Below are 13654 nucleotides of genomic sequence, written 5' to 3'. Positions count from 1 at the left end.
CCTTCTCCAAATGGCTCGAGGTGGTGCCCATGGCATCTACCACAACAGACGCAACGATCCGAGCCCTGCGCCGCCTCTTTGCCACACATGGTCTACCGGATGTGCTGGTCTCAGACAACGGCCCCCAGCTCACATCCCTGGCCATGGAGTCCTTCCTGGCAGGACTGGGCATCTGCCACGCCCTGTCCACCCCTTACAGGCCGGCCGGAAACGGACAAGCTGAACGCATGGTCCGATTGACCAAAGAGGCCCTCACCAAAATGGGCCCGGGGGACTGGCAAGAGCGCATAGACAATTTCCTCCTCACCCAGCACATCACGCCACACGCCACCACCCACAAGAGCCCGGCCGAACTGTTGATGGGCAGAAGGTTGAGGTCACCCTTGGACCGGCTGCACCCCCAATACAGCCCGGAAGTGACCGCAACCGCCAGCCGCCCGCTTCGCGCCTTCAGCGACGGAGATTCAATTTTCACGCTGAATTTCAGCGGCTCTCCTAAATGGCTGAAGGGGAAAATTGCCAGCACAACCGGCCCCAAATCCTACATCGTCGAGTTGGAAGATGGACAGTTCACGAGACGCCACATCGACCAACTCCGAAAAAGGTGGGGGGGAGCACATGAAAACCAGCCTGACGAGGGAGGCCTACAACACCCCGACGAGGTAGGCCTCCAACACCCCGACGAGGTAGACCTACCACACCCAGACCAGGTAGGCCTACAACACCCCGGCGAGGTAGGCCTGCGACACCCCGACGAGGTAGGCCTACCACACCCCTGCGAGGCAGAGCAGCACCACCCCGACAAGGTCGGCCCAGCCCACTACCAGATGCTGTCACGTCGGCAGCCCAGCGAGGTAGACCGGGGCCAACCGCACGGGGGATGGCAACACCAACCCAGCCAGGTGGGCACCGGGCACGGCAAGGCCAGGGACCACCAACCCAGCCCGCAGGTAGACCGGGACCTGCCCAGAGGAGGAGCAGCGCACCCCACCAGTTACAGCAGCCTATGCCAGCCCAGCCAGGGAGACTGCAGTTCCAGGCGAGTAGACCGGGACCCAGCCAAGACGGGCACCCCACGACCCACGGGCGAGGGTGGCACACGACTCACCGACGTGGGGGACCCCCGCCCATCACAGAAGACAGCCAAGAAACGACACCCCGACCCGGATGGCCCCAGGCACCAACCAACGGTAGACCAGGGACTAGGGGGAAGGGGAAGCCGACAACAACCCGGCCAGGGAGACCTGCACCACCCCAGCAGGGGAGACCTCCACCGCCCCGCAGAGGTAGCGCCGCAACAACACCCCGACCAGGTCGACCACCGCCGACCAGACGAGGTAGACCAACGTCAGCCCAACCGAGGGGACCAATGCCACCCCTGCGAGGTCGGACGGCACAACGACAACAACGCAAGCCAGCACCACCCGAACCAAGCGGAACCACCAACCGAGCGGCAGCAAGCCGGACCGAGACCGAACCACAGCGCCCGGGAGACCAGGGAGGAGCAAGAAATGGACTTACCAAGACTCAGACGCTCTTCCCGGGTCGGAACCGAGCAACCGAGATGAGGCGAGAGATCCACAGGCCAGGAGGAAGACCACCAGGACCAGCCATCCAAGGTCTGCGGTCCGGCCGGAGGCGCTGGGGGTGGCCCCGCTCACTCGACAGCCGAACCGAGCCCGGTTCCGGAGAGGGAACCAGGAGACGAAAGAGCCCCGTCCTTCCAGGTCGGAGACGGAGGAGAAGTGAGACTGCGCAGGTCAGCTAGGGTGCCGAGGCGTCCGGCGTACCTGCGCGATTACGTGACTTTTGTGAACGAGATTGACAGTTCGGACTAAGGGGGGAGGAGTGTTATGTCCTTATAAGGACATCCGCCCTGATTGGCTGCCAGCCATCGGGCGGGAAATTTGAATCCCTGTCAAGGGGCGGTGCGTCTGCCGGGAGCGAATATAAGGAGAGCTCCGGCAGCGCGCCAGCAGTCTTGACTCGTTACTTTGTACCTAATAAAGTTATTAATGTATCGAGCTGGTCCAGTCTTCTTTTCCTGCGCCTGATTCAACAGGGACAGTGGACTACTTTGGGAGGTGAGATGGGGTTGAGTGGGATGGTTGGAAACTATTTATTTTAGATATTGAGTCATGGATTTTTCAGAAGCAGCTTCATTGTATAAAATATTATTTAAACCTTCAATAACCTTGGCAGTTCCAGAACCATGTGATACCACTACTCTGTAAGCTACTGTACATTGGCTCCAAATAAGCTTCCAGTGCTTATATAATGTTTTGTATAGCAGTGCTTGTATAGCACTTTAAAGTGGTATACAAAGACCTGTGATGGTGCAGAGGTTAGAATGCAGCATTGCAGGCTAATTCAGTTCACTGTCAGGAGTTTGATCCTCACCAGCTCAAGATTGACTCAGCCTTCCATCCTCAGGGTCAGTATCAGGGCCATATTAACAGCATTATGGGCTCCAGGCAGGGGTGAAATCCAGCAGGTTCTGACAGGTTCTGGAGAACTGGTAGCAAAAATTTTGAGAAGTTTAGAGAACCGGCAAATATCATCTCTGGCTGGTCCCAGAGTGGGGTGGGAATGGAGATTTTGCAGTATCCTTCCCCTGGAGTGGTGTGGGAATGGAGATTTTTCAGTATCCTTCCCCTGCCATGCCCACCAAGTCACACCACACCCACCAAACCACGCCCACAGAACTGGTAGTAAAAATTTTTGGATTTTACCACTGGTTCCGGGCAAAGCAGTGTACTGGGGCCCCTATGACAACTACTCACAGGAATAAAAATGTAAATGTTGATAAAATTAAACATATACTTATTTTATTGGCACTTCCAACAAAATCGGTGTTGAAACGTTAAAAACATGCTGTGTAGCAACAACTAATCAATGTGATAAACATTTGAACAATACACGAGGCTTGAAAAACACAATAATACACAGTAAGCCATACAGTTGCTGTATTTATATGATACAAAGGGCACTAATACACAGATTAGTATGGGGCCCCAGGGATGAAATGCTACCAGTTCAGGCCGATTTGGCTGACCCAGTAGCGATGGCGGCGGGTGGTTCAGAGAACTGGTAGTGACAGCAGTGCGAGGCTCCGCCCACCTGCCTGGTCATTGTTACTTCCTGGTTTTAACCAGGAAGTAACCTATTTTTTACCTTCTGCGCAGACACAGAAGGGTTTGCAGATACGCAGAGGCTCCATGCGCGCATGTGATGTGCGCATGTGCACTTCTGAACTGGTAGGGAAGGTAGGTAGATTTCACCCCTGTGGGGCCCCTATGCTTGTGGGGCCCACGGGTTAGTGCCCATCAGGCCCATGTGTTAAGACAGCCCTGGTCGCTATAATGAGGACTGAAATTGTTGGGGCAATATGCTGATTCTGCAAACTGCTTAGAGAAAGCTGTAAAGCAGTATATAAGTCTAAATGCTATTGCTAGTTATCCCTTTTAAAGCCCTGCATGGCATTGGGCCAGGTTACTTGCAAGATTACCTTCTCCCAAGGAGGTCTACTTATCCCATACATTGCCATAGGGAGTGCATGCTTCAGGTTTCCTCATTTAAACGTTGCCGTTCCATGGGATCTAGGAGAATGCCTTTCTGATGGCCATTTCTGTTGCCTAGCATGATCTTGCCCCCAATATACATCAGACCCCAACTCTGATTACTAGGTTCAGTTGAGTGGTGACCCCTTTGGGTTTTATTTAACCCATTTGGTCCAGCATTTTACATATTGCCTTTTGGAATGACATATGGTTATACTTTTTGTCAATGTTTACATTTCTGTACTTCATGTTGCCCAGAGTCACATTGGTTCAGTTGGGTGCTTATATAATTGAGTGAAATAAATAAATGAAAGATATTCAGAAGCCAGATGTCATATTATGTCTATGGTTAGACATATTGCTATAGCAATAGGAATACATGATGGCAATGTATGTACATAGAGAATGTATTTTATGGAGGAAGTCAAGGTTTGTCCCCTGCCCCCCGAGATTGCTGAACAGCATTCTGTTTCCTATTAGAATCCCCATTCTGAGTATGCCTTCACTGCAGGGTATCTGTTGATTTTGTTGGAATTAACTTTCTAAGTAGCAGGTATAAAAGTATGGCCTCATTTTAATTTCCAGTCTATAATTCATGTATGCAAAAAGTGTCTTTATTTCAAGTAACCTAATAATAATCTAACAGGTCAGTTGGGATGGGACTTAGTTTGTACTCATTTGCACCCAAATGTCTAGAGGATATTTGTCTGTGCTTTCTTTTTCTCTTTAATATGAACACTGAAAAGTGTTCCGCAAAGAAAAGCCCATGTTTTGTGTAGATAGGAGTTACCAATAAGTGAGGTGGATTCTGGAGATTGTTGATTTTGCTTTCTATTGCGCTGAAAGATCTTTGATTGGAGCAACCTTCTGTGAGATAATATTCCAGGAAGCATATTTTCCAAAATGTAATGCCTGTCATGTAGATTTTTGAAGGCTGTTTTTTTTATATTCTAATATGTCTACTATATACTTTTTAAAATTTACCTTCATTGGGTCACTTTTTACAACAGTTTTGGAAATCTTAATTGTTTAGCTTAGCTTTTCTTTCACTGTTTGTGTTCGTTTCAGTGCATAGAGTTCCTTCCTATAAACTCCATACAGAAAGTCAAGAGATAACAATATATTTTAATTGATGAGAATATTATAAAAAATATAACCCTGGTTGATGGATTCCAGTTAGGAATCAATCACTGTCTCTTAATTCGCTAATGAATCCAATGATAGAAGAAATGAAACATCACTGAAAGCGCCCACACAGGACATCCCAATTGATGGGAAGCCTTTTGATTTATTATACAACAGATAAGATCGGCATGATACAGCATCCTGATGGTTTATGAGCCTATGAAAATCCTTGTAACGAAGGTTATTCTCAAACTCATAAAATTTCATATTCTGGTGCATACTCTATCATCAGCTGGTAATGTGAGACACAGATTTATAAACATATTAATTATAAACAGAATTTACAGGGCTATCCAAGATGAAACATGTCATACTTGGTATGTTGAAAGCTAAGGAAATCCAGCCCCAACAACCACAGATCATTTCTGATGCAGTAGTTATTTTATATTCAGGCAATGAATGGCGTAATTTGAGAATAGGAAAAAGGTGCATCAAAATTAAATTGCATATCACTTAGTGATTTCTGTAGATCAGCAAAAATAATAATAGGGTGTCTTAACATCCAAATTTGAAAGTCTAATTTGTGATAATTCAGGTGTAGATATGGATTTGTATACAAGTGGTCCTCAGTTAATGACCACTCTTTCAGTGACTGTCTGAAATTACAATACAGGCATACTCTATGCTCAATGTAAAAAGAAAAAAACTTAATCCAGACTTTCATTCTTTCCTATTCACCTTTTGAAACAATACTAGGAATTTTGACCTTCCAAAACTGGAAGGATGTTTCTGAAACATTATAGCTTTCCTAGTTTTAGAAGCAAGAAGTAAAGGCATTCATATATCATTTCCCATCCTTTCAGAACTAGCTTGTTTTGGGAAGAGAGATGGATCCATAGTACAGTCAGTAATGCATACCCCTTTTGGTTTCTTTAGGCTGGTATAGCATTGCCTTTCCCCCTCTGATCTTGGGCACTGCTTCTTCAAGCTGATCCTTGATTCAAAGACACAGATTCATCTAAACAGCAGGTAACCAACAATAGTGGCTGGAAGGGAGGGCCTGGGAAACAATCTCATTCTTTTTCTGCTGGTCCATGGCACAACCTTTCTTGAGCTTGTAACTGTATCAGAGGCGCCTTTGGAAGATGGGTTTAGTGCAGGGGTGAAATACTACTGGTTCGGACCGATTTGCTACTGGTTTGGGTGAACCAGTAATAAAAGCTACCAGTTTGGGTGAACCGGTAGTGAAAAAAACAGCTGTGTCGTGTGATTTATCTTCGCTAGAAAGCAGGAAATCCTGCTTTTTAGAGAATCTAAATTGCGCAGCACAGCTGTCCCCCTCCCCGCTGCTCTACTTACCTTAGAAAAGGCTTCTTAAGCCTCCTTTTTTAGCACTGCACGGTAGAGCCTGCAGTGCGCATGTGTGTGAAACGCGTGTTTGGCATGCACTACACATGTGTGTGAAATGCGTGTTTGGCATGCACTGCACATGTGTGCATGCAGTGAACCAATAGCAGACTTTGGAGCATTTCACCACTGGTTTAGTGTTCTTCTAATATAGTTTCCTGGAACAGTCCTAAACCCATGACAAATGGGAGATAATACCCAGGTTGGGTCTTTCAACAGACCCAAATGAAACATTTCTACCCAACACGTGTAAGTTTTGATAGGAGACTAAATCTACCACTCTAGCCTTTTATGGAAACTCATGTGCTCCCTAGATCAGTTCAGACTCCCTTTAAGGATGTGGGTGATTAAGTTTGATGGGAGGCAAGAGAAACAGGAACCCTGTAAATAAGTATACAGGGCACATTAAGTGCTGAACCAATAGTAGGATAGAGATTGCCAGTACAGTCAGCAAGTTTTATGCTGGCATAGTTTTCTATTGGTCAAAGACTCACGTACTTTAACTCAGCCATGAAGAAAAAGCCTCAAATTGTAAGAAGTATTTTCAATGCCAGTCCATGATTAATACTAGCCAGTCAGAGGATCACAAGACACAAAAAACAATTAGATTAATACTTTTTCATACTTTCAAAACTATCTGCAAACATTGAAGAAGAAAAACAGTAGGTTAGAGTTTTCCTTTAACCCTAAGGAAGATTTTCACAAAGCAGTCCACGCATATTGGATTGTGTAATTTATACTCATTCTCTTCAATAGACATTGCATAATAATACCTTTGTCTGAATTGTCCCTTAAAAATGGCCCTTAAAATATATACTAGGGTTAAATAAATTTCAGACATAAGGTTGGAGGAATAGATGTCAGGATTAATTATGGCCTTTAGAGCTTCTCTATATATTGCCCATCTTCAGAGAATACATTTCACAGGAAGAGAAAAAAAAAACCCTTCTATGAGCAATGGAGAATGGCTATATTGGAACCCTTGCAGAAATGATGAGCTGCATGAAAATCCCATCTGATGTTTAGATTGATTAGTTATTCAATATTTCTCTGTGCCAGTGTGCATGAACTTCAGGCTCCTTCCCCCTTTTCCATCAGAGAAGGGGAAGAGGTTTCATATTGTAACAGACAAGGCATTGTCAATTAAGTATCACCTTCAATTTCCTTGTTTATGATTCTGTGGCTACTAAGCATCAATAATTTTCTGTCCTCCAGGTGTCACAAGGAAGATTGATTGTGCATGTCATCCTTGATATGAAGACATTTAAATGAAACCACAGCCTTCTCCCTGCATCAGCCTGGCTTTCTGCAAAGCAAAAGTGCCACTTGAAGAGGCCACTTCTTTAAATGTCTTCCTGTTCTATGAAGAAGTAATCTTTTTGCTTCGGGAATGGAAAAGGAGGAAGGGTTGTGGGCAGGTGGTGGTGGGCACTTGGGGTGCTAAGTGAAAGAATCTTGAGCATTGGCCTGTTGATGGTGTTTCAACCCCAGACATCACTGTTTAGTTTGCAATTCTGCATTCCTCGTAGAACTATTGTAAAGTTTATTCTACAGGTAGCCTTTGCTTAATGACAGTAACTGGAACCAGCAACTCTATTGCTAAGTGACATAGTCATAAAGTGCAATGTCACATGACTGTGCCATTTTATCCCGGCAGTTGCAACAGTTCCAGTGGCTACCATTAAGTGAAGCTCATGCAATTGTTAGGTGTCACCACTTGCAACCTTCACTGCCAGCTTTCAGCAAGCAAAGGCAACGGGAAATCACCAGGAGGTCACAAATGGCAATCATATGACTTCACATGTATTTCATGGATGGTATTAATTTATTATTCACCAATAATGTTCCATCCACTAGGATGCACATAGTGGTTGATGCAGGGGTGAAATGCTACCAGTTTGCTCCGGTTCGGACAAACCGGTAGTGATAAAAACTACTGGTTTGGGCGAACTGGTAGTAAGAAAACCCTACCTGTTCGATTGAACCCGTAGTTAAAAAAAGCTATCGGTTTCTCCGAACTGGTATTTCCGATGATCAGCTGTGCAGCAGGGTTTAGCTTGGCTTTCTAACAAAGCTAAACTGCACTGCACAGCTGATCCCCTGCTGTTTTACTTACCTTCTGAAGCCTCCTTTTGGCATGTACTGTGCATGCGCGCGTGAAGCACATGCTGAAAAGAGGCTTGTGAAGGTAAGTAGAACAGCGGGGGAGCTGGGGGATCCACTGTGCAACGCAGTTTAGCTTTGCTAGAAAGCAGGAAATTCTGCTTTCTAGTGAAGCTAAATCGTGCACCACAGCTGATCCCCCCCTCACTTCTACTTACCTTGCCAAGCCTCCTTTTTGGTGCGTGCTGCGAATGCGCATGTGTGTGCAGAACGCACATTTGGTGTACACTGTGCATGCACACACAGCGTGCATTTGGCATGCAGTGAGCATGCGCGGCCAGCAAACCAGTAGCAAACTGGTTTGGATTTCACCACTAGGTTGATGGTCCTGGATGAGTCAATGTGGCTACAAAACTTTATTTGGTGGTACAGTGGTAAAATAAGTAGATGCATTGTAGCACAAGGCACATCAGCAGTAGCATCATCAATCATGATCAATATTCTTGTTGGAAAATGAAGATGTTTTGGGTATTACACATATGGGGCCTCACCATCTTTACTTTGTCCTAGCATGACCCCTAATTCAAGATCTATTTTCTACTGATATTGAAAGAAAGCAAAAATGAAAACGCAATACTGAAACCTAAACAGCAGCTATAATAGCTGCAAACATTTACAGCTTTCAAGTATATGCCTAGGTCAGTCAGATAAATGATTAAAAAAGAAAGAAAAAAAGAAAAAAAAGATGGGAGGAAGGGTTTCTCAAGAAGTAGAGATCTCCAGTAGCAATTTTATTCCATCAGTTTTTGACGAAATCAGGCAGCTCTTCAAATAATTTTGTGCCCCTTTATTTAGTATCTGCAAGAAAAAAACCAATAGTACTTTATTAACTGAAACGTAAAAGAAATAAGGGTTCATTTTCTACCCCACCAGCATCCAGAGTGCTGCATTCTGTGGATTCTGTCTAGAACTGGTTGAATGTCTCTATCCTAATATGTTTATTTTTCCACCAAAATATTTCCATCTTCTTATAAGGGGAGGTTAGTAACTGATGTCTTGACCTGTAACTCAGCAACTTGAAGAGAACTATAGGTACCCCTCCTCTTGGGAGATGAATACTTGAGAATTTCTATGCATTTGATTTTGGCCTCCTGGCCTCCTCGTTATTGGCAATGCACGTACAGCTTCATCTTTTAATTCTGAGCAGATGAAGCACTTCTGGGTGATGGCACTTCAGTATCATGAATATGACAAATCTGTGTAGCAAACCTGATAACAATGAGGGATGCCCCAGCATCTTCCTAGAGGCATCTGGACAGTTGACATTGGCACTGGAAGGCTGCTGTAGATGCCAAAATGATGACTGGTACTCATGTGTTATCAAACCTGGCTAGCTAGCTCTTGGTAGAGCCATGCTTCATCTTGCTCCTTGTTGTTGTTGTTGTTGTTGTTGTTGTTGTTGTTGTTGTTGTTGTTTTAATAAAAGTCAACTCAAAGAGTGACTGATATTTTGTCATTACACATTTTACCAATATATTCTATCACTTAATTACATTCTGTAAAATATTAACTTTGTCCCTCAACCTTGCTTCTAATCAATTTTATCGGGAGTTCAAATTCTTGTATTACGAATGAAGGGGGAAAGGAATGGTTCTCTACAACATTTATCATTTTTATAAACTCAGTTTATATCTCTCCTTAAATTTTCCCCCCTTTCCTTCCATCTCCATGTACCTTTCATTGCAAGGAAATTGATCCGATGATTCAATCTGCTCTTTCTTTTTGGGAGGAGAGGTATTCTCCTCTACCCTACCCTACCCCATCCCAGTCAATATTCTCTGTTTTTCTTCCTTGCACCTCCTGAGCCATCTCTCTTTTTACGTCTCACCCCACCTCCAACCGCATAAAGGTCATCTTGGTTTTATTCAACAAATGAATGCATCTCAGTACAATGTAATCCCAAATCTCGAATTCTGACCCTGTTGTTCCATAAGCGCCAGGGCCTCCCTTTTTTCAGACCTGGATTCCTCTGACTCCTAACTCCTTTGACACGCTTCACTAGAGCTAATAGCTTCCTATTACCAGTTACAATTTAGCATCTGAGCCAGGAGCTGGAAGAAGGAGGGGGGGAGGGAGAGTGTAAATTATACGGCATTGCAGTGAACAAAGGTTTTATTTCTCCTGAGCGCAACTCTTTGATAGGAAAACGGGGGAGACAAATGTGTTGCTAATTTAATTAAGTAGTATGAGATTGCAGGGTCTGCAGATGCCATTTAGGGCTGGATTAATCAAGAGCAGGTGATGAAAATGAATAGTCACACATAATGTTAGCATTTTTAACAATCCGACACAGTCTAATGGAATCAAGTGCCAGTTAACAACAGGGCTCAGTTTTGCTTGCTAATCCAAATTTATCTCCACTTTCGCTCTGCACATCCATGCAAATCAATAACTCAGTACTGTTCCTGCTCTAGGAATACCTCTATCTGGGACAGATTGAGCTATTTTTAGAATTTGCGCCTCTGAGTTCCATGCACTCCCCCTGTATCTTAAGCAGTAAAAAAAATAAATAAATTCAAAGGCATTAATAGGAAATAAATTCTGTAAACAGCAAATCTCAGGAGGTCAAGAAGGAAAGGAATCCTTTTGGTTCAGTTGAAAAGAACCTTCTTATTTACATTTGCTATCAATAACATTTAGGGCCTTTTTTTATAGCACAAGGATAAAGCAAAGCTTCAAAAACTGGCTGGATAGCTGTATTCGGAGTGAACCAGAATTTTTCCAGATTAGCAATTGGTTTCATATTATTCCCATTATTGAACCTGTCATTCCTGAGACAAGGCTAATCATAAACCATTGCCTTCTAACCTTTTTTCTTGTTGCAGCCTGTTCTTTCATTCTGATTTACCATAACTTCTAAACTTCTGCAGTGAAACACAGTTCTTTGGGGAGCTATCTAGACTTTTCTTCCACTGCAAAATCCAGAATAGGACAACTTGCCATGGCCAACTCACCACAGCTAACTTGCCAGGGCTAGTTTGCCACAGGACAACTCACTACGAGGCAATTCAACAATTTAATTTAATTATTTAAGGTAGTTAAAAATTATTTTAATTTTTGTCATTCACATTTCATTTTGTCTCTCCTTTGGCATTATTTCTTTAGTGACTCTATTCCACTATTTCTTCAATATTAGTGTAACTCTTGTCCCACGGCAAGTTGGTGAGTTGGCCATGGTGAATTATCCCATGGCGAGTTGACCACAGGGAGTTGGCTGTGGCAAGTTGTCATAGACCCTGCAGAGTCATCCGGTTGCTATGAAATCCTACTTTTGCTTGTGTTGAATCTGGCCTCTCTAGCCTAATCTCTATCAGTTTCAAAAGGCCTGTTTGTCAGTTTGACCACTACTTGTCTTTCTGACAGAATTATTTTGCACTCCAATGCTGATGTCTACAAATGATCATGAAGAAAATTATCACTTCTTTAAGCAGCAGTATGCCAATGGATGCTATGGGAGAGAGACTACTGGTGAGGGCTGAAAAACTCTTCCTTTCCTTCTGTCTTTTCTCTAGTCATAGGTGTAGCTAATACACAGTTGTTACTGAAGAGCACTAGGACTTAATAAGGAGCCCAAAAAACTTGCTGGCAGCTGCTCTTTTTCTCAAAGGATCCATGGTTCTATAATGGATATGGAGGAAAAACTTGGGCTGTTTAATAGGTTGATTATCTTTCAAGCAAAATGCTGCATATAATTTTCATTCATGAATTTGTATTGCCACACAAAGACAAACATTGAAATTGGCATTGTGCTATTAGTTTGGCAAAATAAGTTCCACCTTTCAATGGGTACGTGACTATTTTCAAAAGCTGGTGGTGTCAATGAACTGATCAGGATATTTCTGCATATAAAATTAGGGATTAGGGCATAGAACACTAATACAACTTTGTGCCTCCTCCAGATGTTCTACTATTACATTATTTTCTATGGAGAGCTGACCAGGAGTATGATAGGTGACACTCAAATCTGCACTACAGGTCACCTTGAAACTGATTAAAAGCAAGACTGGCTGGGGAATTCTGGCAGTTGAAGTCTACACATCTTAAAGTTGTCAAGTTTGAGAAACATTGTCTTAAACTATAGGCACCACTGCTATAAACTAGCTTTATGAAGGCCAAAGATTATACATATAAATAATTTTGCCTCTTAAGTCAGGAATTCAGTTGTACTTTCTAACTTCATGCGAAAGACAATAATATAGATAAAAGTTTAATAATTCTGAATTCCCAAAACCAATGCAAACCAGTGACATAGTGTTCCCATGAAGTTCAGTTTCAACAACCATAAGTTTGGCATGTTATTACAACACTCATTACAATTAGTGAACTTTAGTTGGAAGCAAAATATAACAAATTATTGAGCATTCAATGACATTATCAATGAAGGTTGTAAGATGGATAATTAAAAGTAGTATACATTTAAATTGGCAAAGCAAAATAAAATAAAATTCAGTAAAATAAATCTGTTAATAAATAGTAACTCCTCTATATTGTACATCCAGACAGAAACTTTTTTCTTTTCTTGTCTTTTCTTTTTCTTTCTTTCTTTCTTTCTTTCTTTCTTTCTTTCTTTCTTTCTTTCTTTCTTTCTTTCTTTCTTTCATAAATCTTTCATGCCTCATTTAAAAACATATCTTAATTTTGAATACAGTCTGGAGGTGTTTTCAATAAAATATTTTCATGGAAAGCCTGCAGAAAATTCATAATTCACCAAGTCTCTTTGCTATAATCATGTACATTCATTTATTTATGCAGTATCAAAAAAAAATCCTTTAGTGATTATAAGTTTGACGCTGTACATAAAAATGAATTGACAATGTTGCAGGGTTTCTATCAGTGAATGGTGTACTTTTTTTGTCTTTTTCTTTCAGGAAACCATATTCACATGATCTCCCTGCACGACATCACAAATCTCCAATCTCTGTTTGTTGGCCTTATATGCATGAATAATTTTCCCAGTGCTTGTTTGTAGCCCAACCAGAGAAAGAGAGAATTACTCCTTCACAATCTCTTGTTGTCCTCAATCAGCATTCAGTTGGCTTGAGCTGGCTTACAACAGTGTAAAGACATTGGTGGCATGTGTTATAATATATCGAGCATTGTCCTCTTGAAGAACGCACGAAAGAAAGAACATTGTTCAACCAGGGAGCAATTCATTGGGTTTTTCCCAGAAACTCTTGGGTCAAGTTTTTATAGGCCTATTTGATTTTCAAATTCTTTTTCCTCCCCTTTTTCCTCACAGTGTGCCATAGTCTCCAAACTTGTCTACATTTACTTCTCATGTTTTGTGCATGGTAGATGTCCTTTAAAAAGAGTATCTCAAATAAGTCTTTATTCTTGTTTTGTTGGCTCTTCTTCTGTGTTTTCATGAACTCTGGCCCCGACCATGGCAACTGCGAGAA

At 42.8% G+C, this 13654-nt stretch overlaps 1 long non-coding RNA gene across 1 annotated transcript; it reads left to right on the top strand.

Moving 5' to 3' along the window:
• The first annotated feature begins 5619 nt into the window (after nucleotides 1-5619).
• On the top strand, nucleotides 5620-8799 carry LOC148114823 (uncharacterized). The gene is made up of 2 exons (XR_015733233.1): nucleotides 5620-5714; nucleotides 7308-8799. It is a non-coding gene; the product is annotated as an uncharacterized LOC148114823 (long non-coding RNA).
• Nucleotides 8800-13654: the final 4855 nt, after the last annotated feature.

This window comes from Pantherophis guttatus, chromosome 3 (genome assembly GCF_059756535.1).
Source record: "Pantherophis guttatus breed Tessera chromosome 3, ASM5975653v1, whole genome shotgun sequence".
In the NCBI taxonomy this organism is placed as follows: domain Eukaryota; kingdom Metazoa; phylum Chordata; class Lepidosauria; order Squamata; family Colubridae; genus Pantherophis; species Pantherophis guttatus.
This window is presented reverse-complemented; position numbering and strand designations above follow the sequence as displayed.